Genomic DNA, 24,708 nt, shown 5'->3' with positions numbered 1-24,708 from the left:
TTATCACCCCAACTATCCAGTTCTCTCAAAACTAAAGAAACATCCCAGTGAACATCATACTTCGCTTTAGGAGGTAGAATCATCCTTACACTCTTAACCAACCTTCTTGCCAACCCATGTTGTCCTATTGGAAGGCCATCCACCAAAATATACCCTGCAGAAATAGCCGACCTGCTAATATTCTCTGAATTGTAAGCTAAACCTTTTTCATACAATTCAGACAAATAATTTACCGTGCTAACCCTGCGAACGTGAACGAACACAGCGCCATAACCATTCTCCTCCGCGTTGTGCAAGCAAGCCTCGCGATGCGACATCAGCATTCTCTACCGCGCTCTGGAAGAATGCCTCGCGCTTTCCGACAGTCCCTAGCGCTCCGTTCCAACTGCCAAACCGCCAACAAGACGGTAAAAATTACTTTTCCTTGTAATACCAAGTACAGGCAAAATTAATTTCTCTCAAACTCCATGATTACATAAGCTTTAAACCCCCTATCCTTTCAGACCCCAAACTCCATGTCAGAATGCCTTTTCCTAGATAAACCTACCGGTAAACCCAATCATTAACAATTACATTTCTCTCATAAAAACATTTTTTTATATTGAAAAACGATTTTGTTATAAATATATCCTATATATATCTAAAAATGTTAACAAACTTACAGATTTAATACATTCCTAGATACCAAATAAATTAATTCTTCCCAAAAATGTTTCAAATATTCTATATATAACTAAAACAAACTTATTAATTTAAATAAAGTTATTCAAAATCATTTACATGTTCTAATTATTAATTATAGTTACTAAACAAAACGACAGTTAGGAAATAGTGACTTATCTGAACCTGAGCAGCAACAAAAGAGGAAGACGGCTGCAGGTTCCAAGTGGTTAAGCATGTTCAGAGTTCTAGAAGTTTGATGTGTTCTGATTCTATTTATTTGTTGCTGCTGTCTGAGTAGTAATAAAAGGTAATGCATAATATTGGCCTCCGGCCTTGATGTAAAATCCGGATTTTCTGCCCACCAGGCTGTGAAAAATCTAAATTGTCTTGGAGTATTCTGCTTCGGTCAGTGGCTTCGTTATGACTTCTGATTTGATGAGCTCTCTGTGTGTTGCACGGAGGACGTTCAGAATCATGGGTCAACCAGAATTCTGTTATCCTTCTATTTCTTTTTCCTGTCTACGAATGGAGTGTTTATTGTGAGTAAGGTTTTCAGAGTACCAGGGTGATGAAGATTTTGTTTTGCACTTGAATGTTTTAGTTGGAGCATGAATCTTCAAAATTTTGTTTTTGGAAATCTATGAAGTCATTTAGAAGGATATTGGCATCAAACTTGTAGTTGACCGGGCGAGAGATAAGCACTAGATTATTGAAGGGGAATTCTTTGAAAGATCTGAAGGTGTGGTCTTCTCTGATGCATCAAGTGCACCCAACCACATTGAACAGAGACACAGACTCTCACACTCGATGGCCAGTACTTCATTGGACACTGTTCACAGAAAGGCCAAATGAACATAATTTCAGATAACAGACCATTATAAAATAAAATACACAATATCTATAATTCTACTGGAAAAGGCCTTTACAGACCAATGCAGTCAATGACATTTTACTAGACTGGGCCTTCAATTAAAGTAGCTTCCCTAGACAGACAATTTAAAGATAACTCGCCAAACTATGCTTCATTGGGAAGTCTTTTAGAAGGAAAGAACAGGTAGTCACACTCACTAAATAGATCCTTTAACAAACATTACACTTTTACTCCGTTTATAATTTTTTTTTTTTTTTAATATTCATCACTTCTTCCCCAAATATTATAATCACAAACATTATCTTAAAAAAACTGTACACAGAGTTCTTCAATGCTTTTCATTAAAATAAATGTGCTTGATAACAAAAGGCATATATATGCAGAGAGGAGGAAATCGAGAAATGATATTGAGAAGAATGGAATCCAGTGGATCATCACTCTAGGGACGGAAATCCATTGGGGTCTAAATGCAGATGCAGAATTACATTTACATTTGGGACTGATGATCAGTGTTCCCTGGAACCTGCGCGGCTGGGTGCCCGCGCACATCAATGCCCCCGAGCGCGCACTGCTATGTGTGTGGCGCGCACACACATCTCCGAGAGCATTCGCGCCACCGAAGCAGCGCGGAAAACCGGCAAATTCCTTTTGTTTTCTAGAGTGTGGCTGTGGGCTTCATTGTGTGCTTTTGTTTAAAGCATACGTGTTAATTGCAGAGCCCATCACGAGCTGCAATTAACATAAATGATTTAAACAAAAGCACACGATATGCCCTTCAGCCACACTCTGGAGAACAAAAAAAATGCAGCACCAAACACAGCGTGTGCTTTTAGAATCACCTAAAAGCAAACGCTGTGTTTGTAGTCTTGCTACATTTCTTGTCTTAATAGAGCTGGGCTGTGGGGTGTGATTCTGTGCCTTTCTTTTTTTTAAAGTTTTCATGTTAATTGCAGCTCATGGACGCTACCATTAACATGAAAACGTTAAGAAAGGCGCACAATCACCCCACAGCTGCGCTCTATTAAGATAAGACATGCAGGAAGCCATTGGGTGAGAATTTTGAAATGGTTGGCATCTAGTTGGAATACAAACGCGGATGCCGAGCGCCTGAAATGGCGAAATTAGTGCTGGCCATTGATGAGACTGGTTAGTTCTGGACATAATACGTGCATGTTGCTACACGAGGCAATCTATTGCAAATCTCGTATCTTCATTAGGACTGGTGGCCAGGAGTTTACTACAGCGATTACCATATTAAATACTTGCATATATGTGTCGTATGAATTGTAGGCATTAAAATATTTCTCCCCATGAGAAGTCTATGAAAAACGTTTAACATGGATCTTTCCCCACCTTACCAATCATGTTTAGTCACAGGAAAGGCTGTGTAAAATGATTTATTATTGCCACTATAAAAGTTAATCGTTCATTTCCGTGATCTACAAATACAGGTTCTATGCTTGGTTGATCCGTGTTTGGGATGCTGCAATACACTAATGGAGATGGAAAGGATAGAAAATGTCACTGTGCATTTTGGGTGCTGTTTGTAAGTCTTTCATCTGATCGATCCACCATCTTTAGACCCGTCAGAATGAGAAATCTTTTTGTTAACTTTATGACGTGAACCTTTCCAATGGAAACCTCTAGCTCTCATCTCTTTTCTCATTGTACCCCATTTCATATGTGTATAGGTGTGAATGGGTTGGTTTATACTTTCAACCTCTCACATGGGATGTGACTTCAAAGTTACCATTGAATGCCAGGGAAAGGAATTGGAGATGGGTGCAGGTTTTATGGGAGCTGTGATCCATTCCACAACTGAGTTTCCAAAATCAAGGGAGGAGATAGCTAAATCATGGACTGCCATTTTAGCTGCACATGCAACCGCATAAAAAAAAATTAGAGCATGGATGTCATTGTTGCAGCTATGAATATGTGAGAAAGCAGTATGAGACCAGTGTAAATTTTAAAGATTTCAGTGTCTTAAGAGGAGAAAACCTTTTAGTTTGATATAGCCGTTGAGTATTGAAATGTGTCTGTTTAGTGTCTTCACGAGGACAGTTGTCACGAAGTTGTGGATGGTTATTTGGGAACATTACTCTCGTGTTTCAGAGCTGCCTCATCTCACCATAGCAGTTCCCGGAGAGGCTTTACGTTCTTGTGTCTGGTCCCACTGCTTGGAGAGGCAAAGCTTTTCTCGCTGCTTCAAGATAATGTATTTTTTTTCTTAATTTCTAAATGGCACACACTCAATGAACGTGGCTATTAATACACAGTGGTCATTGAGAACAGAGTTTTGGGACCATCGTGAGGGGAGGGATCTTGAGATGGTGGGGGGGAGACATGTTAATTTTATGGATTGTGATGCACTATGGACTACATTCAGATTTAAAATTTCGAATTTTGAAATGTTGCATCTTGCTGACTATTTACAGAAAGAGTGGTGGTTAATGGGACAATGTGGAAGCAATCTTACATTCACTCGTCCTGGTTGTTTCAAAACGTAATTAATGATCTTCAATTAAGGAAGTCCTGAAACCCGAACTTTTCAGACGAATTCTGAAGCAAATTCACATACTCAGCAAAAGGAATAACAAATGGTTGGTTGATAGGGGCCCACCTTAGGCCCCCTGCTGTGCTCCAAGTCCCTCTGTTTCAACTCCTCTCATTCCACCATTTCAGTATTATCTTTTGACTAATGATCTGGAGGGCCCTAGGCGACATGTGGAACTTTATAACACTTATTATAAATAAATAAGCTCATACATCTGTGCTAGCTATGGATATTTGAAACTTGCACCACTAGCTTCTTTTATTAAAAGCCAAGGAGCCTTTCTTTGGATAAAGTATTTCGTTTTAGTTCTTTTTGTATTTTCTGTGTATAATTGCCCGTTTGTTTGAGACTTCACTGCAGCAAGGGCGGCCTGCTCGCCAGCTCCCATAATACCGCGGCAAAGGAATGCCTGGAATGCGAGCAGGCCTCAGAAATGCTGATTTTGACTTATAAACTGCACATATAAAAAGGATCTCTGACAAAAGCAGTGACCCACTGACCCATTTACATTATGTGCACTTTGTGATCTGGATGGTACATGTTATTTGCAGCAGGCAAATTAGCCCTCTGTGCTACCTTTCCATGAGTCAAAACTTTCACTTGACAAAACTCCATCTATCTCTAGGAAGAACATTAATCACCGGAGTTATCATGACATTTTTATTGTTGCCTAAAACTGCTAGCGGCCAGGCCTGCTCAGCGCTGTTCATGAATATTCTATCTCTGATGCATAGTAGTCTAAATTTGAAGGCGCAGTTGCATACTCATATATGTTAGACAATTTTAGCATACTGGTGCTGCTTCATTGGCAGTGTACCTCAATTGCAGTATTGTCAGAGGGGTGCTAGAATACAGGACTAATGCATTTTAATGCTGTGATGTGGACACTAGCATTAAAATGCGTTAGTCGAAAGCCTGATGCGGCCCTACCCTAACCCAGCCCTGAAACTGCATTTGTTAAAGTTTTCATGTTAATCGCAGCGCCCATCATGAGCTGAAATTAACATGAAAACTTGAACAAATGCACACAATCAACCCACAGCCCAGCTCTATTAAGAAAAGAAAGGCAGCAACATAGCTGCCAAGGTTTCAAATTGACATGTGGGACGGTTTCAAACCTGCCTTAACAACATTCACTTGTATCTGTTCGTGAGAAAATGCCCCTCTTTTCACTTTTTTAAGCAAGTTTGGAGTGATATTTGGCGCTGCACCCACGCGTGCGGTCTGGTTACTGGCGCACATATCCTTGGTTGCAGCGCACATAGACCTTACACTGCCGCACACAGAGGAAAAATATTAGAGGGAACATTGCGTGATGATTACTGTTTTTCATATCCTAGAAATGTTATTGCTCTCCAGTTGTATGTGTTTTCTGCTAATTTATAGTATTTTAAAATGCGCCATTCTTCATTGAAACCCTTTTTTCGTTTGCCTGCATATATGTGTATCTAATGAAGATAATAGATCTAAAGAATGCACTTGATATTTCTCCATAGATTGCACTCTTAAGACATTGGCAGCATCCTGTTAGAAGACGTGATTCTTTCAACATCCTTCTTGAATAATGCACTTTAGACTTAGACTGGAATTTGCACTAGAATAAGGTCCATTAATTGCACTTTGTGAAAGAGTACTTTACTTATTCTCACTTTCTATCCATGTACTGTAATATCCATTTAGATTAACTGTTTTCCTATAGCACTTTTGTCAAGTCGTGACGAATGTTGATGTAGGGTAGAATGTTAGGCAAGCATGAGCAAGAGAGTGTTTGAATTGTTGGGTGCTTTCTTATTTGCACTTTATTCTGCTTTGTACTTCCACGCTCTTTTATACTTCAACAAGTTATTTTGCTTCTCCAGATCTTTATTGAGATAGCAATACAGAATGAAAATATTTAGTTGAAAAACGGCTTGCAGCACAAAGATACAATGTGGGACAATAAGTGGAAGACAGGTGTCTTAATGTGTATATTGTAATAACATGAGAGTGATGTGAAGAATCATAGTGTTTAGAATAATTGAAATATCATTTTTCTTTTTTTGAATTAATGAAAACCCAATGTACTTTACATCTAGCAGAGCTATGGCAGCTCTTAAGGGTGGATGCTCCAATATTGGAGGATATTTACCAGATTTGAATCCACAAGCAATAAGAAATGAATGTACTTACAATAAGTTCTCAGGAGCAATCCATTCCCCGAAATACAGTACTTTGGATAATACAATTTACTGATGTTTAACGATATGTAAGTCATGTAAGGTAATAAACACTTTGAGTTACATTTATAATGTTGATGCTTACAAAAATCAGTGTATAATACTGAAAGGAATTGTACTTGTCGATCGAAACAATTAGTCAAGATGAATTTATGGTGAAGTTAATGCAGGGTAATAGCCTTTTAAATAGACACTCTGTGATTGCCCTCTATGGCCCAGTAGAAGGCTTCAACCGAAACGCGTAGGCCTATGTTTGTGAACACGATGCACTTTGGCTGCAAAAGAAAAATAAGCTTACCTGAAACAACCATTGTCTGTCTGTGACGCTTTTTCCTGTTTGCCCGAGTTCTTGGTAATTGGAGCTTTGAGATTAGACGGCATGGCAGGAACATAGGTGTTATTTATGTATTTGTATGTATATATCTTCTTTAATGATGCTTGTTTTCTTCTTTCAGTTCCACGTACCTCTTATCCTCCTTCCATACCTTCCCATTCATGATATTTTTATTAGATATGCTGCAGCCAAAGTTCTTAATTCATAGGCATGAACGTAGAGGAGGCTTTTGGGTTGATCTCCTTGAGCCGTTGATTTATTTAGGCCTGCCTCTTTCAACCATTGCTTGTTTGAATTTAGGATAGACCCACAGACTTTTGTGAATGTTTACATTTTTTGTATTTGCATTTTACACTGGTGGTAAAGTAGTCCCACTCAGAGATCTGCACAAATCCCTGTTATTTGGGCAAAATATTGGGTTGTTAATAACGTAAAAAATATTGTGATACAAAAATATTGTGACATAGAAATATTGTTGTAAAGAATATCGCTGTTTCAGGTAAATAAAATCATTGTTAAGAATATCGTTGTTGTAAATATTGTTTTCAATAATATAGTTTAGAATATTGTTTTTTAATTCATTTAAAATGTTTTTGTTTACATATTAATTGTGTTAATATTGTGTGTATAATTATTAATTTTGTTAAATATAGTATGACATTTCAAGTGATTAAGAATGTTTAATAGTTATTAGTAATTTATAGTGTTGTAGCGGGTTGAGTTTGTAGGAGGATAGGGTGAGAAGTTAACTAATAATTATTAATTTTTAAGTATGTGAGTGATATATATTATGTAATATTGATTTATTATATTTTAGGTGTGGGTTGCTGCATTTGTAAGGGTATATGGTAGGAAGTCAATAACGTAATTAACCATGTATTAATTATTCAATTGATTAATATTTATGTAAATTGAATACTAATCGTATATTTTAGTTATATTGTAGGTGCAGGCTGCTGGTATTTCAGGGGTATAGGATTGAAAGTTAAATTAATATTGAAAATTAGTTAATAGTTTATTTTCAATTATTTAATAGATTAATCATTATGTAATTGTGATGTATTTTTTGTTATATTTTTATTGCGGGCTGCTGGGTTTATAGGAGTATATGGTTGGAAGTTAATTCAATAATAATTTTAAAGAATTATGAATGTATATTTAAATATTTAATTGATGTACATTGTGTAATAATTATATACTTTAGTTATATTTTCAATGTAGGCTGCTAGGTTTGTCGGGGTATAAATTGGAAATTTAATTAAGTAATAATTAAATAACCTTTATTTTTATTAAGTTAAAATTAATTATTACAGTGTTTATGATTTTTTTTAATTGGATAATCATTCATTCTATTTAGTTTATATTTTAAAACAAAAACCAACAGCAGATGACCAAGGTTTGGCACATTAACTTCCTCTGTTTCGAAAGTTAGTTGTGGTGCTACTACTCTCCACATCCACTGCCAAGGATGTCTGTTTAACACAAGAAATTACCAAAATTTGAGAGGTGGACTCAATATTATGACTAACAAGAAAAAGTTCGTAAATTTTATGGATCTTCTGTTCCTTCTTTATTCGTTTCTTTATTTCTTTTCTTTATAAAATACAGAGGCACAGCCAACGCGTTTCATTCCCTATCGTGCCTTGGGAATTTCGTCAGGGCTGCAAAAATTTTTTTTTAACATGCATAAACATATTTGTCTCCTATGTTTAAACAAACATTGACATACATTACACATAACTAAAAGGTGATTTGAAAGTACACCAATAATCAAAATTTTAAAAAATTACATCTGACAAACGGCGAATACATCATTTGTCCGAACAACCCGCATGCCCTCACCCATGCACGGTCTCAGACTTGAGTTTAAAAGGTTGGTGTCCCAAAGATACACCCCAAGGTGTTTATAGTTCCCTATATGTTATGGTGTCGATTGGGGAAAGGGACACCCATAACTGGAAACCAAGTGATGCCATAAGATGTGGTGCCAATAGACCAGAGTGAGCAGGGGAAAAAGAAGAAGAGCCGAGAGAAAGGGAAAGGAAGACAAAGGCAATCGTGTATAGATTTTGCGGCGCACCATAATGTGTGAGAAAGCAAAAAAATAGACAGAAATGTTTCTCCCTGGAAGGGACCCAAAGTTTTGTAAAAAATATTACGAATCCAAAAGGATTCTCACCAATAATTTCATCGTCTCAATCCCATAATTCAAGGGAAAAGCTGCGTGTTCACCGTAGGCGCAGAAGGAATATATTATCAGATACCCGACTGTCCTGTACCTGTATTGGAGGATGAAAGAGAACCACGGGCTCAGACCGAATATTGCTAGGGCACCATTAGTGGATACCTAAGCAGGTGTGTACAGACAAATATATGCACTATATAATGTTGCATATTAACAGATACTACATGTATATACAACGTTAAATCCATGATCGTGAAGTACCAAGGCTGAGCTATGATCCAAGAGAAGGATACATATTCTTGGTGTATTGGTTTCCATATTGGCCATTAACGAGGCATCCGAGACTCATGGGATCAACCAAATCCTAGATGCATAAGTGAACAATTACTTCATAGTGGAGGAAACAATTACCTTCATGTGGGGTGGTGCCCCGAAGAGAAATCCAAGTACGTTCCTCCGTGAGTTGGATACAATATTGTTCACAAATGAAGTGAACAAGAGTTCTTGCCCCCTATGTAAGAAATGCATTTGTATAGGTTACGTTGATACCAACAAATAGGGATACAGTCACACTAAAGGTTAAGGATCTTTGAATAAGAATTCACCCATCACCATCAAGGTAGGTCCCATTAAGGACGTATACTAAGCAGCCGACATATGAGTGGCTGTCATCTGTTATCATTATAAGCAATTTTGTATTCGTGTAGTCAAAAAATATGATAAACACTTGACTACATCTGTACCTAAATAGCGAGTAATTCAGACAGCGTGTAGACGCTAGAGTTAAAAGGGCTAATAAAGAGCCTGAATACATGAAGACACAATGCTATCAAAAAGTTTGTGCAATTATACCACACCCAAACATCTCCCCCCTGTTCGCTCTCTCTCTTGTTACAATAACCCGAAATGCACGTGTTAAAGCTGAGAGATGGAAAAATATTCAAGACTCATGGTAAAGGATAAGTAAATTACCGAAGGGCGATGGTATATACTGTGTACCAGCGGTTCCTTCACGTCAATATAAGTGCAATGCCGAATAGCGTCTGTATAAATTATCGAGGGCAGTGTGAGGCACTGTCGTAATACCTGGGGTAAAAAAATAATAAATAATAAGTGTCGGGTCCCGGTTGGACATGCTCGGGTCGAATATCAAAGCATACGATATTAGTTCTCATGGTGCATACCTTTGATAGGGTTCACGGCACCATCTGCTCCTCCATCCGTGTTAGGCAAAGATGATCGTCATACGCCCGCCATTCCCGGAAATATTCCTACGGTCGGAGTCCCGGTCACGTGAGCTCTCGGTGTGACCGAGCTCCGTCCAATCTGTGCAGCGCGGATGCGTGTGGAAAGGGGCGGCCATATTAAGATGGTAATATGTTGAACCAAAGTTCACCACTAATGTTGGGGAAATAATCCTAAGAGGTAATAGGAAGTATGACCACATCCCCTGTGGGGTGGGAGTCTTTGCTAAGAGGGCGAGAACAAATTTTACGTCTTTGGAAAGTTTTAAAGATATAAAGCCTCCGATGCTAGAAAAGTGCAGCATCAAGCGTATCACATGTTTTAATTAAAAATCGATATATGGTGAAAGAAAATTCGGTGAAAGGAAAAATGACATCAGAAGAAATATATTACAGAGAACAAAGAAAAAGATAAAAGAGAGACCATTTGAGATGAAAGATAATAACCAAGAAAGGAGTACCGGAATGCTAGAAAATGCAAAAGTTTACAAAATTATAATTCAATTGTACACAATTATTACATTAACGGCGATCACATCAACCCATTAGACAAAAAATGTAAAATTCATAGACATTCAGATTCATAAGGTTCATAGGCATTCAGTTAAAGACTGTTCATAATGTGCAGATCATGATATTGATGTGTATAAAGATAAGATGGTGGCATCTGGGCACTAATCAAGAAAATAGTGCAGCTCTTTGTTAGTATTGTGCCCCATCTGTGTGGCCCTCAAACAACAAATCCATTTGGCCTCCCTCTGTCTCACTGCTAGTTCCCGGTCGCCCCCTCTTTTGTCCTGGGGCACATGATCTATTCCGTGAAACCAAAAGGAACATTCTCCTAAGTGTTTCTCATTGTAGTGAGTGCTTACTGGGTAGCGATTATCTCTACCGATGATCGCCCTCCGATGTTCTTGGATGCGTATTTTTAGAGGGCGTATCGTACTTCCTACGTAGATAACATTGCAACTACACCCTAATACATATATCACATGGGTAGTATTGCAATTTATGAAACAGTTGATTTTATAATTTTTGGATATATTGTATGAAAAATTAGTGGTCCTATTTAGACCTGATTCACAACATATGCATGACCCACACGTAAAAAAACCAAATGGTTTAGAAGGAAACCACGATTCTCTTGGGGTGGTTACATAGCTTTGGCATAGACTGTCCCGCAGAGATCTACCCTTGCGATAGGAGACAAGTGGCCTCGTTGAGACGGTCTCTCGTTGGCACGGTACATTTTTGAGAATATCCGCATGTTTGTTGAGTATCTTGTAAATCCTATTACTGTTTGAGTTGTATTGGGTCGTGAATGTGACACCTCGTTCCTTCCTTTTCGAAGTGTCATCACGTTTGGTCGGTAGTGTGTCTTCTCTACGTACGTTTCTGGCTTTTTGGATAGCAGTGTCTACAATTTTATGATTGTAACCTCTTTTGAGGAATCTGGTTCTTGCCATATTTAGATTCTGAGCGTAGGAATCCTCCTCGCTGCAGTTTCTCCGCAGTCTCACCATCTCGCCATACGGTATATTATTAATGACTGAATGTGGGTGTGTGCTCTTCGCATGCAGTACAGCATTACCAGATGTCTCTTTCCTGTACAATGTACTCTGAACCACGCCTTCCTTAATGAAGAAGTGAATATCAAGAAAATTGATGGATTCTCTGTTATGCGTCATACTTAGTTTCACATTATATTTGTTGTGGTTCAGGTAAGTGTGAAATTGATTCAAGGATTCCGTGGAGCCTGACCAAAGTACAATGATGTCATCAATGTACCTCCCCCAGAAAACGATGTATTCAGTCCAGGGGGAGGCACATTTATTCCATGCATGGGTCTTCTCATATTGGCCCATGAACAGACAGGAAGGCGTGGTTCAGAGTACATTGTACAGGAAAGAGACATCTTGTAATGCTGTACTGCATGCGAAGAGCACACACCCACATTCAGTCATTAATAATATACCGTATGGCGATATGGTGAGACTGCGGAGAAACTGCAGCGAGGAGGATTCCTACGCTCAGAATCTAAATATGGCAAGAACCAGATTCCTCAAAAGAGGTTACAATCATAAAATTGTAGACACTGCTATCCAAAAAGCCAGAAACCTACGTAGAGAAGACACACTAGCGACCAAACGTGATGACACTTCGAAAAGGAAGGAACGAGGTGTCACATTCACGACCCAATACAAATCAAACAGTAATAGGATTTACAAGATACTCAACAAACATTGGGATATTCTCAAAAATGTTCCGGGCCTACGAGAGACCGTCTCAACGAGGCCACTTGTCTCCTATCGCAAGGGTAGATCTCTGCGGGACAGTCTATGCCAAAGCTATGTAACCACCCCAAGAGAATCGTGGTTTCCTTCTAAACCATTTGTTTTTTTTACGTGTGGGTCATGCATATGTTGTGAATCAGGTCTAAATAGGACCACTAATTTTTCATACAATACATCCAAAAATTATAAAATCAACTGTTTCATAAATTGCAATACTACCCATGTGATATATGTATTAGGGTGTAGTTGCAATGTTATCTACGTAGGAAGTACGATACGCCCTCTAAAAATACGCATCCAAGAACATCGGAGGGCGATCATCGGTAGAGATAATCGCTACCCAGTAAGCACTCACTACAATGAGAAACACTTAGGAGAATGTTCCTTTTGGTTTCACGGAATAGATCATGTGCCCCAGGACAAAAGAGGGGGCGACCGGGAACTAGCAGTGAGACAGAGGGAGGCCAAATGGATTTGTCGTTTGAGGGCCACACAGATGGGGCACAATACTGACAAAGAGCTGCACTATTTTCTTGATTAGTGCCCAGATGCCACCATCTTATCTTTATACACATCAATATCATGATCTGCACATTATGAACAGTCTTTAACTGAATGCCTATGAACCTTATAAATCTGAATGTCTATGAATTTTACATTTTTGGTCTAATGGGTTGATGTGATCGCCGTTAATGTAATAATTGTGTACAATTGTATTATAATTTTGTAAACTTTTGCATTTTCTAGCATTCCGGTAATCCTTTCTTGGTTATTATCTTTCATCTCAAATGGTCTCTTTTATCTTTTTCTTTGTTCTCTGTAATATATTTCTTCTGATGTCATTTTTCCTTTCACCGAATTTTCTCTCACCATATATCGATTTTTAATTAAAACATGTGATACGCTTGATGCTGCACTTTTCTAGCATCGGAGGCTTTATATCTTTAAAACTTTCCAAAGACGTAAAATTTGTTCTCGCCCTCTTAGCAAAGACTCCCACCCCACAGGGGATGTGGTCATCCTTCCTATTACCTCTTAGGATTATTTCCCCCACATTAGTTATGTTATGTTATGTTAAATTAAACTTATTAAGCGCACGTACGCCCGTAGGCTTCATGGCGCTGTGGAAAACTGGCAAAACATAACATGTAACAGAAAGAAACGAGGTTGACTAAGGATAAGCTTGCTTAAAGAGCCAAGTTTTAAAAGCCTGTCTAAAGGCTAACAGATCTTCATGATGCCTTAGCGTCAGTGGCAGAGAATTCCACAGGGAGGAGGCCAAGAAGTGGAAAGATCCGCCTCCCTGGCGTTGTTTTCTGATCCGAGGCACCACTAACAAGTTCTTTTGACCTGAGCGGAGAGCGCGAGAGGGAGTGTAACTGACAAGCAGGCTGCTAATGAATCTAAGACCCTTGCCTTGTAGAGCCCTGAAGATAATGCATCCCGCTCTGAATGCTGCTCTCTGCGCTACTGGCAGCCAGTGGAGACTGGCTAGCCCCGGTCTGATGGACTGCCACTTAGGAATCTTACAGATCAACCTGGCCGCTTGGTTCTGGACCAGTTGAAGTCTCTTGAGCTGCCCCGCTGGAAGACCCAGATACAAGCTATTGGAATAGTCCAAACGGGACAGCACAAGAGCAATGATGACCTGAGTCAGAGCAGGGTGGGTTAAAAGGTGGGCGATCTTCTTAATCTTGCGAAGTTGAAAGAAACTTGCAGATACCACAGTCCCTACCTGACTTTTGAGCGAGAGATCTTGGTTGAAAGTGATTCCTAGGCTTTTAACTGTTTGGGACTTAGCTGGGGGGTTTCCCATTTCTGGAGGCCAAAAGTGTGGCCCCCAGTACAGTTCACTCTTCCCAGGCAAAATCAATTCAGTTTTGCCTGGGTTGAGTTTCAAGTGATTTAGGCCCATCCATCTCTGAATGTGGACCATGGCCTCCCGAAAATCGGTGGCCGCACCAGGGGAGTCCAGACAGAAGATCAGTTGCAGATCATCTGCATAATTAAAAATTAAGGCTCTAAACTTTTTTAATGAAAATAACAGGGGTCGTAAGTACAAATTAAATAAAAGTGGGGACAGGGACGAGCCCTGAGGGACTCCACATTCGTTTTTGATTTTGGGGGCTGTAAAGGTTCCTAATCTCACTGCCTGGGTGCGTTCCGAGATAAATGACTTCAGCCATCTAAGTGCCGAGCCTCTCAGGCCTGCCTGTTCGACACGGTCGACCAAGATGGTATGGTCGACCGTGTCGAATGCGGCCGACAGGTCAAGAAGTACCAATGCTTGGTGAGTGTCCTTGTCTGCATTGCATCTTAGTACATTCTGGACCGCCAGTGTCACCATCTCCGTAGAATGCCCCGGTCGAAACCCTGCTTGATTGGGCTCCAGGTATCCAGTGGTTTCAACGAAGCTAGAGAGACAGCTAGCAACGTGTGCCTCCAGAATTTTTGAGAGGAATGGCAACAGGGATATCGGGCGATAGTTAGATGGATCGTGAGGATCAAGACCGGGTTTTTTGATTAAGGGAATCAGTAGAGCATGTTTAAACCCTGCGGGTACCTTTCCCTGATCAAGTGAGTCATTAAGCAGAGAAAGGATCCCATGAGGGATGGAGTGCCCTATCTCTGTAAAAATGTGGGGTGGGCAGATGTCATCGGGTGAGCCAGACTTGACCCGTGCCAGGAGAGTGGAGAAGGTTTTAGGGTCTATAGCAGGAAGGGTATCTAATGTAGTAGGGTTGTTAAAAATATCGTCCAAAGGAGACGAATTGGGAGAGCTAGCAATGTTGCGTTTTATGGTTACAATTTTCCCTCTGAAGAATTCATTCAGAGAGTTACACAACTTCTGGGTGGGGGCTATTGAGGGAGCAGTCCTATCATCGTCACAGAGCTCATTGACTATGTTAAAAACATCTTTAGTTTTGTTGGAAGAGGTTAAAAATTTTTGAGAAAAATAGTTGGTTTTATGTAGGAGCAAGATTTTTTGGAACTCCTTTCTTGCGATACAGTACACTTTCCTGGCTTGAGGGGAATAACTTTGTCTCCATTTCCGTTCCTTTTGTCGAACCCCCAATTTAAGTTCTTTCAGTTCTTGAGAAAACCATTTGTGGGCTTCATTCGCTCTAATATTAGGGACCAGTACCAGGGGGGCTGAGAGGTCAGCTGCGTTGCGTAGCCAATTAGACAGCGCTCTCTCGCCAGTGTCCAGATCATCGTGCGGTGGTGGTACGGTTTTACTTAAGACATCAATGAATCCCGGAAGGTCCATAGATTTCCATTTGCGGAATTCTTTGCTCTTGCATGGTCTGGGCTTAACATTTCCTCGTATTTCTAATGTGAAGCAGATGATAAAATGATCCGACCATATACATGGACTGATTACAGGGTTGGGTAGAGAGAAGTTGTACGTCCAGATCTGGTCCAGGCTGTGGCCTTTCTGGTGGGTAGGTGCATGAATATGCTGATTTAAATTGAGATCTGTAAGCAGGTCTTTTAGTTCAGCAGCTTGAGTGTCAGTGTCTGTGCTGTCGAACCAATAGTTTAGGTCCCCAATAAGGATGATTTTAGAGTAGCTGACTACGTATGAAGCCAGCTGCTCCGCCAGAAGAGATGGATACTTGGCCATATATTGGGGAGGTCGGTATATCAGGACCAGGATGAGGGACCCACTTTCAGTATTAAGATTAATCACCAAGTTCTCGGTATCCGGGAGGATCAGAGAAGGTAGTTCCCTAACATGAAGGGATTTCAAAATTATAGCTGCTACGCCACCTCCCGCCTTCCCGGGTGTACGATTGGCTGTCAAAATATAATAATCAGCAGGAAGTGCTACAAGTACATCAGGGAGGGAGTGAGGGGTTAGCCAAGTTTCAGCCAATAAGAGAATGTCCGGTTTTGCCTCCTTCAAAAAGAGAAAAATGTCTATCTGGTTTTTAACCAGGGACCGAGTGTTGAGGTAGTAACAGCGTAAACTGTGCTTTACAGAGAGTGCAATTTGAGGCTCAGAGATGGAAGGGATGGGAGGCTGAGCGTGAGGCACAGAGTTGAGGAAGGGGGAAAGTCCTAGACGTTGAATGCAAGTCAATGTGCGTGGAGCTAATGAATAATTGCAGGGACCATGGGGCATGTTAGGACGTAGGTTAAAAAGTTCCAGAGACGAGTACTTGATAAAATGGCCAGGGGGAGTAGGCCCGGGTCCCGGTCGGCCGCGGACGGGCGCAGACGGGCTTAACTCAGGCGCAACTCCGGCGCGCCTCCGTCGCGCCCGCTGCGCTCGTCCGCTGCGCTGACACATATTGGCCTGTTTAAGTAGGGGCGGTACTCTGGGGGGTGTGGCGAAGATGACCGTGGCCTCGCCTCACCCGAGCAGCCCAGTCCAAGATGGCGCCCCCAGCCGCTGCGAGCCCGCCGCTGCGATCAGCGCTGAGCCGTGCCGGTGCACTCAGGAGGAGTGAGAAGGTGAGCGTCCAGGATTCCGTGGGAAAAGAAGTAAGCAAAGAGTTTTAAAAGCGCGCCTCTGCGCTTTGTGCAGGAGCGCTATCTAAAATCAGCGTCTCTTCCTGGATGTCACGTAGTGCAGCTTCCTTAGCTACAGGCGCGGACCCCCTGCCACTGGGTCAGCAGCCTGCTAATGCCACTTAGTGGTGAACTTTGGTTCAACATATTACCATCTTAATATGGCCGCCCCTTTCCACACGCATCCGCGCTGCACAGTTTGGACGGAGCTCGGTCACACCGAGAGCTCACGTGACCGGGACTCCGACCGTAGGAATATTTCCAGGGAATGGCGGGCGTATGACGATCATCTTTGCCTAACACGGATGGAGGAGCAGATGGTGCCGTGAACCCTATCAAAGGTAGGCACCATGAGAACTAATATCGTATGCTTTGATATGCGACCCGAGCATGTCCAACCGGGACCCGACACTTATTATTTATTATTTTTTTACCCCAGGTATTACGACAGTGCCTCACACTGCCCTCGATAATTTATACAGATGCTATTCGGCATTGCACTTATATTGACGTGAAGGAACCGCTGGTACACAGTATATACCATCGCCCTTCGGTAATTTACTTATCCTTTACCATGAGTCTTGAATATTTTTCCATCTCTCAGCTTTAACATGTGCATTTCGGGTTATTGTAACAAGAGAGAGAGCGAACAGGGGGGAGATGTTTGGGTGTGGTATAATTACACAAACTTTTTGATAGCATTGTGTCTTCATGTATTCAGGCTCTTTATTAGCCCTTTTAACTCTAGCGTCTACACGCTGTCTGAATTACTCGCTATTTAGGTACAGATGTAGTCAAGTGTTTATCATATTTTTTGACTACACAAATACAAAATTGCTTATAATGATAACAGATGACAGCCACTCATATGTCGGCTACTTGGTATACGTCCTTAATGGGACCTACCTTGATGGTGATGGGTGAATTCTTATTCAAAGATCCTTAACCTTTAGTGTGACTGTATCCCTATTTGTTGGTATCAACGTAACCTATACAAATGCATTTCTTACATAGGGGGCAAGAACTCTTGTTCACTTCATTTGCGAACAATATTGTATCCAACTCACGGAGGAACGTACTTGGATTTCTCTTCGGGGCACCACCCCACATGAAGGTAATTGTTTCCTCCACTATGAAGTAATTGTTCACTTATGCATCTAGGATTTGGTTGATCCCATGAGTCTCGGATGCCTCGCTAATGGCCAATATGGAAACCAATACACCAAGAATATGTATCCTTCTCTTGGATCGTAGCTCAGCCTTGGTACTTCACGATCATGGATTTAACGTTGTATATACATGTAGTATCTGTTAATATGCAACATTATATAGTGCATATATTTGTCTGTACACACCTGCTTAGGTATCCACTAATGGTGCCCTAGCAATATTCGGTCTGAGCCCGTGGTTCTCTTTCATCCTCCAATACAGGTACAGGACAGTCGGGTATCTGATAATATATTCCTTCTGCGCCTACGGTGAACACGCAGCTTTTCCCTTGTATTATGGGATTCGATGAAAATATTGGTGAGAATCCTTTTGGATTCGTAATATTTTTTACAAAACTTTGGGTCCCTTTCAGGGAGAAACATTTCTGTCTATTTTTTTGCTTTCTCACACATTATGATGCGCCGCAAAATCTATACACGATTGCCTTTGTCTTCCTTTCCCTTTCTCTCGGCTCTTCTTCTTTTTCCCCTGCTCACTCTGGTCTATTGGCACCACATCTTATGGCATCACTTGGTTTCCAGTTATGGGTGTCCCTTTCCCCAATCGACACCATAACATATAGGGAACTGTTCTTATTAAACACCTTGGGGTGTATCTTTGGGACACCAACCTTTTAAACTCAAGTCTGAGACCGTGCATGGGTGAGGGCATGCAGGTTGTTCGGACAAATGATGTATTCGCCGTTTGTCAGATGTAATTTTTTTAAATAAGATCCTTTTTGATTATTGGTGTACTTTCAAATCACCTTTTAGTTATGTGTAATGTATGTCAATGTTTGTTTAAACATAGGAGACAAATATGTTTATGCATGTTAAAAAAAAAAATTTGCAGCCCTGACGAAATTCCCAAGGCACGAAAAGGGAATGAAACGCTTTGGCTGTGCCTCTGTATTTTATAAAGAAAAGAAATAAAGAAACGAATAAAGAAGGAACAGAAGATCCATAAAATTTACGAACTTTTTCTTGTTAGTCATAATATTGAGTGCACCTCTCAAATTTTGGTAATTTCTTAGTTTATATTTTGTTAAGAAGTAATGTTTATATTTAGAGTTTTATATTTTTTTCTAAATTAATAGAGCTATTCAAATATGTAATGTGTTTGAAGTGAAGTAGTTTACCTGCGGTTGCTTAAACTGGAGTGGGAATAGTGAATTTAACCCCTTCGAAACACAATGCTTTCCCAACTATTGCATCGACTGGAGTAGGAATAGTACATCTAATCCCTCCAAAGTACAACGCTTACCCTACTGTCACACAGACTGGAGTGGGAATAGTAAATGTAACCTTTCCGAAGTCCAGCACTTTCGCTACTGTTGCAGAGACTGGAGGGGGGATAGTTTATCTATTATTCACAGAGTCCAATACAATTGCTAATATTGGTTAAGTAGGTTTTTTATTAATATGTTTATATTTTTAATTTTATAGTATTTGTTTATATTTTATTTCTTTAAAAAATGTATAATACTCTGTAAATGTGTTTTGTTTTTGTTTTTTTGCTTTTTAATTTTATTTGTTTGGTAATTTATTGAATTGTTAATATTTTTCTGTTTAATTTAAAATATAAAGCTAAAACACTTAATATAATGTACATTTAAAAAACAATGTGTTATATATGTTTACGCACATATAAAATCAAAACCCACAACAACTACAGTTTACCTCAAGACAAGTCCTGGGCACACGTATATGATATACAGTTGGTACAATAATGAAATTATATGGAGATCGACACCGGAAGTTCCATGATAGTTGTTTGATGCAAGTAGTATTCGTAAATGAAAACAACGCCAGCCGGCACGTGTTTCGTCAACCGGTCACTACCTGTGACTCTTCAGGGCTGATAAATGCGCTTTGCGTTTATAGATGAACCGGTGATACTTCCGACCCGGTCTGCGGGTACAATTTAGGAACCGCAGATGGGGCAGTCAAAATATACGAATGAAACACGGGTGGGTGCGTCCGTGTTTTGGCAGGGCCTGAAAGTGCAGGGTCCAGCCTGTGCTCGTGTCGCCTTGAGACGACACGAAAGTAGGTTCTGTGTGTCATGGAAAGTTTTGGGGTGATCTGTGCAGTGGGGACAGAGAAATAGGGGTGTGAAATAAGGGTGTGTTTCTAATGTTAATTCCCATAGAAACATGTTGTCGAACCTACAGCCCGAACCGCTGGACGGAAATACACCAAATGTAGTGCAAATCTGTTAAGTAGTTGTTGAGAAATTTAAATTGATAATGATAGTGATCTCTCTGGTTGCGAAGCCTTCGTGAACAAAAATGTGCTCATGCAGAGAAATGCACCGCTCCGATTGGCTGCCAACACAACAACCAGTTAGGTTTGGCAGCCATCTTGGGACTCAATTTTGAGCCCCCCCAAAAAAGTGAAAATAAAGAAAAGGGGACAGGATAGGCATACCCTGACCCCCAAGCCATGGTCTTGCAGTTCCCCGCCCCCCCCCCCCCCCCCCGAGACCCTGCCACAGCATCAAAGCATTTTTTTTTTAAAAAGCAATTGCCGCGAAATTGCGATATTCGCTTATTTGCTGCACAAAAAAAAGCAAGAGCTCCCTCCCTTAACCCAGAGTGCATATAATAAATATAGGAGAGGGCACACACGAAGTGGAGCAGAATTGCTTTTGGACAGAGGGAGCTGCATGTTGCCAGCTCCCTCTGTCCAAAAGCAATGCTGGGTCCCACAGGAGGCGGGGAGCAGCGGTCCCCATGGTGGTGGCAATGCCCCGAGGGATAGAGCCCCCAGGGTAATATCCAGTGGGGGTCCCAGGGGACGAAATCAGCCTCAAGAGGAGGGCCACTCCCGTTTTTTGTATATATATATTTTTTTAAGGATCAGGCCCCAAGGATTGCTGAGAGGTGGTCAGAGGCCACGCCCCCTTTCTCCACCACTTTGCAAACAAGCCTCTCGGCGCAATGCTGGTGGCGGTGTGAGGTCCCCTTGCCTCCTTAGGGCTTCAGCACTAAAGTGATCTTATTCCCGAAGCAATAGTGCGCCAGGAGCCGCGTTTGCAGGATAGTGGAGCATGGAGGCGTGGCCTCTGACGACTTCTCATCAATCCTTTTGTTTGGTACTTACTGGAGGTAAGGATTTCCTTAGTGGCCAACTACCACTCGTTTACCCTCCAGTAAGTCCCAAACAAAATTATTGATGAGAAGTCATCAGAGGCCATGCCCCCTTTCGCCACCACTCTGCAAACGCTACTCCTGGTGCACTTCCGGTTGGGGGATGAAGTCCACTTTACTCCTGAGGGACCTTGGAGGCCAAGAGGCTCTCCTGGTACATCGTGTAAATCCTACAGAGTGGAATTCCTGAGAACTGGTAGGGGGCCCGACCCCCTTTCTCCACCATTCTGCAAACGTGACTACTACTTAAAAAAACATAGAAATTCACTGAGAAAAACAAAGGTTACAAGGACGTTCTAGTTGGGAAATGGAATTTTTTTTAAACATAGAAATTCACTGAAATAAACAAAGGTTACAGAGACGTTCTAGTTAGGCTCAGGTTTCACTCATACGAAACCGGAGAAATTCAGCAGTTCTAGTCAGCTGTGCTAACTATAACTTGGGCCCCTGCAATGCACTGCTTATGACCTCACATATTACATCACTCATGACATGGCTTACTAACTGCTGAATTACACTGGTTTTGTATGAGTAAAACCTAAGCCTAACTAAAACATCTCTATAACCTTTGGTTTTTTCAGTGAATTACTATGTTTTTTTTAATTCAATTTCCTAACTATAACATCCCTGTAACCTTTGGTTTTTTCAGTGAATATATATATATGTGTGTGTGTGTGTGTTTATGTATGTGTGTTAATAGAAGTATATATAGTATTAAATATTAGTGAGATCTATTTATTTAACATATTCATGTATATATTAAAATATTTAAGATGTAGTACTTTAAACTAATATATATATATTCACTGTAAAAACCATAGGTTTCCCCAGCTGCGGGGAGCACCATCTTTCGGGGCTTTTTAATGTTCGGAGGGGGTCGCGCGGCCTCCCTCCTGGAGCTCTTGATGGCCCTGGTGTCCGACACCTCCCAGGGCCGGGTTCTGCAGTGTCCCGGGGTGCCACATTACACTCCTACAAAACCATTAAATTCCCCCGTTATAGTTAGTTCAGCTAACTATAACTCGCGTGCCCGCAATGCACTGCTGATGACGTCACATATAACATCACTCATGACATGGTCAGTGACATCACTCATGACATCACTCATGACATCACTGATGACATCTCAAAAGACATCACTGATGATATCATCTTTGTGAAAGAGTGGCAGACCTCCTCTCAGCGTAATATAACCTTTGATACACACCTTCAAAAATAGAAAGTAAACATTTTTTTAAAAATGGAGATATCAATACCACTTACCAACAAGCTATTGAGTAATTCCCCCATCTACATACACATCCACTCATTCGCCAACAGTTCTATATAGTCACTTATACATGTACTCACTCATCATATGTACTCAAAAACGTATACATCCTGTTACACACCGACCCCTCAATTTTAAATATTACTGCCCCAGGAAGGTGGCGGTCCCCGGAGCATGTGGGGGGGGCCGTGAACCCCCCCCCCCGCATACTTCAAAATAAAACCCCCAGGGTGCCGTTCCCCGGTGCTCGGGGGACCTTTCAACCCCCATTATAGAAAAAAATTGTCCCCGGAATTTGCCCCCCCCCCCCGAAGCTAATTAAGAATAAAACGCACTTCTATTTTTTTTTTTACTTTTCCACCGCGTACGAGTACGATACGCGTACCCTGCGGTTTTTAAAATTAAAAAAAAATAATTCTTTTAGGGCCTAAAGATCCATGTGCGACCCCTCAGCAGGCCTAGAGGGTGAACATTTTTCTACACTGCCCCCTTTCCTTATTTTTCAACTTTCTTTTATTGTTTTCTTGTGACTCGATGCTACTGAGTCACAAGATGGCCGCCAACACTTCCTGGTTTCGAGTGTTGACAGCCAATCAGCATACAGCTCGCGCTCGTAATTGAACGGATCTCCGTCCGCATGTAGAACTCTGTCTCTAGATATCGCTATGATTTTACTTGTAATTTTCTCAGAAACTACTGAACGGATTTACACCATTTAACAAAAAGCACAATCTGTGAACCGAACTCTACCTCTCTGCCAAATTTGGTGTAATTCCATTCAGCCGTCCGCGCTGTAGCCCTGGCTAAAGGTCGCTATGGAAAATTGCATGGGGAAAACACGTTTTGGGACCCCCTTTTTTCTCGGCCCCCACTTGACGAATCACCCCCAAACTTTCAGGGAAGGAGCGGAACCGAGCAGGCCATTTTCTTGGAGAAATTCGCAAAGATTCGTCCACCGGCGCCAAAGTTATTCCAAATAGAATGTTGTGGATTTCCTATGGAAAGTAGGTCCTAACTATAATTACCTACTGGCGACCGCCAGTAGCTAAAATATATATATATATACCTAGGGCCCACGGGCCTGAAACGCGTCGTGCTGTTGTTGCCTCACCTGCACAAATCTAAAATCTGCTAAAGCTAGATCCTGTGGTCCGTTTCTCCTTTTGCTTCGCCGATTTGGTTGATTGGAAGTGGCGTGTGGAGTCTTCGTTTGCATATATATATAATATATATATATATATATATATATATATATATATATACACACACACACACACAATTCTTGTATGTTTTTAATGGTATTAGTGTGAAACAATAATTTTTTTTCGATCTTTTTATACTTTGCCATTATGAGCATAGGAAATACATAGTTTTGTAAACAATATTTTTGACGCAATATTTCTTTTACGTGATATTGTTGATTGCAATTTGTCGGTGGTCCCTAATTCCCTTTACTCTTTAGACCACAATATGCCTTATAACAGTCCGCACTGAGACATATTTCGAATACCTGCATCTTTCTTACCCCACCCTATGAGCATTTCCTGGTCACTTTGTCACTTGACAAATCAGGGGAAGCTGCAGATCAGCAGCAGCAGAGATGTGCCTGTAGTATCACATGCACAGTGTATGTGCAGGACTGACATCGCATTCATTTGTTTTTTTTATTTTCTGCTGCAAAGAACCTCAGGTCTGTGTGGCTGTGGGGTGCTCCCACCACTGACTGTTCTGGTGATTTGAAGCAGGCTACCTCAGTTGCACCCATCAGTCCCAAATAAACCCCCGACTGTACTAAGAACAAGGTCAGGTGGTAGTCTGGACAGCATAGAATACTTCCTGCTCATTAAAACACACTTTGAGACATTGCACACGTTAATGTAGACTGAAAACAAGGAGCTAGTCCAGCCCCTTATGCCCCACCATGCTGAAGTTCACACTGTATAGTTCACACATTGTAATCCGCAGTGGCACTGCCATCCACTGCACCCTGGAGGCCTTTCCTGAAGAACAGTACTGACACTTAAGTTATATGGAGGAGTTGCTGCTAGACGTCAGCCCGCTGTGGAAGCTGGTCATGGTATGGGGTAACTTGTGCAGGGGGAGATGACTACCACAAAGGTACTGTTGCGAATAGAGGCCATCATAACAAATCTAAGAACTGCCCATGCTCATTGCAAAGGAGACCTGCTGTGGGCTACA

At 41.1% G+C, this 24,708-nt stretch overlaps 1 protein-coding gene across 2 annotated transcripts in view; it reads left to right on the top strand.

Annotated features, from left to right (window-relative positions):
- Nucleotides 1-24,708, top strand: part of RCE1 (Ras converting CAAX endopeptidase 1) — a 207,763-nt gene that overhangs the window by 68,082 nt on the left and 114,973 nt on the right. The gene's annotated exons all lie outside the window — the stretch shown is intronic.

Source organism: Lissotriton helveticus, chromosome 9 (assembly GCF_964261635.1).
Source record: "Lissotriton helveticus chromosome 9, aLisHel1.1, whole genome shotgun sequence".
In the NCBI taxonomy this organism is placed as follows: Eukaryota; Metazoa; Chordata; class Amphibia; order Caudata; family Salamandridae; genus Lissotriton; species Lissotriton helveticus.
The sequence above is the reverse complement of the archived record's forward strand: the minus strand, read 5'-3'. Positions and strand labels throughout refer to the sequence as shown.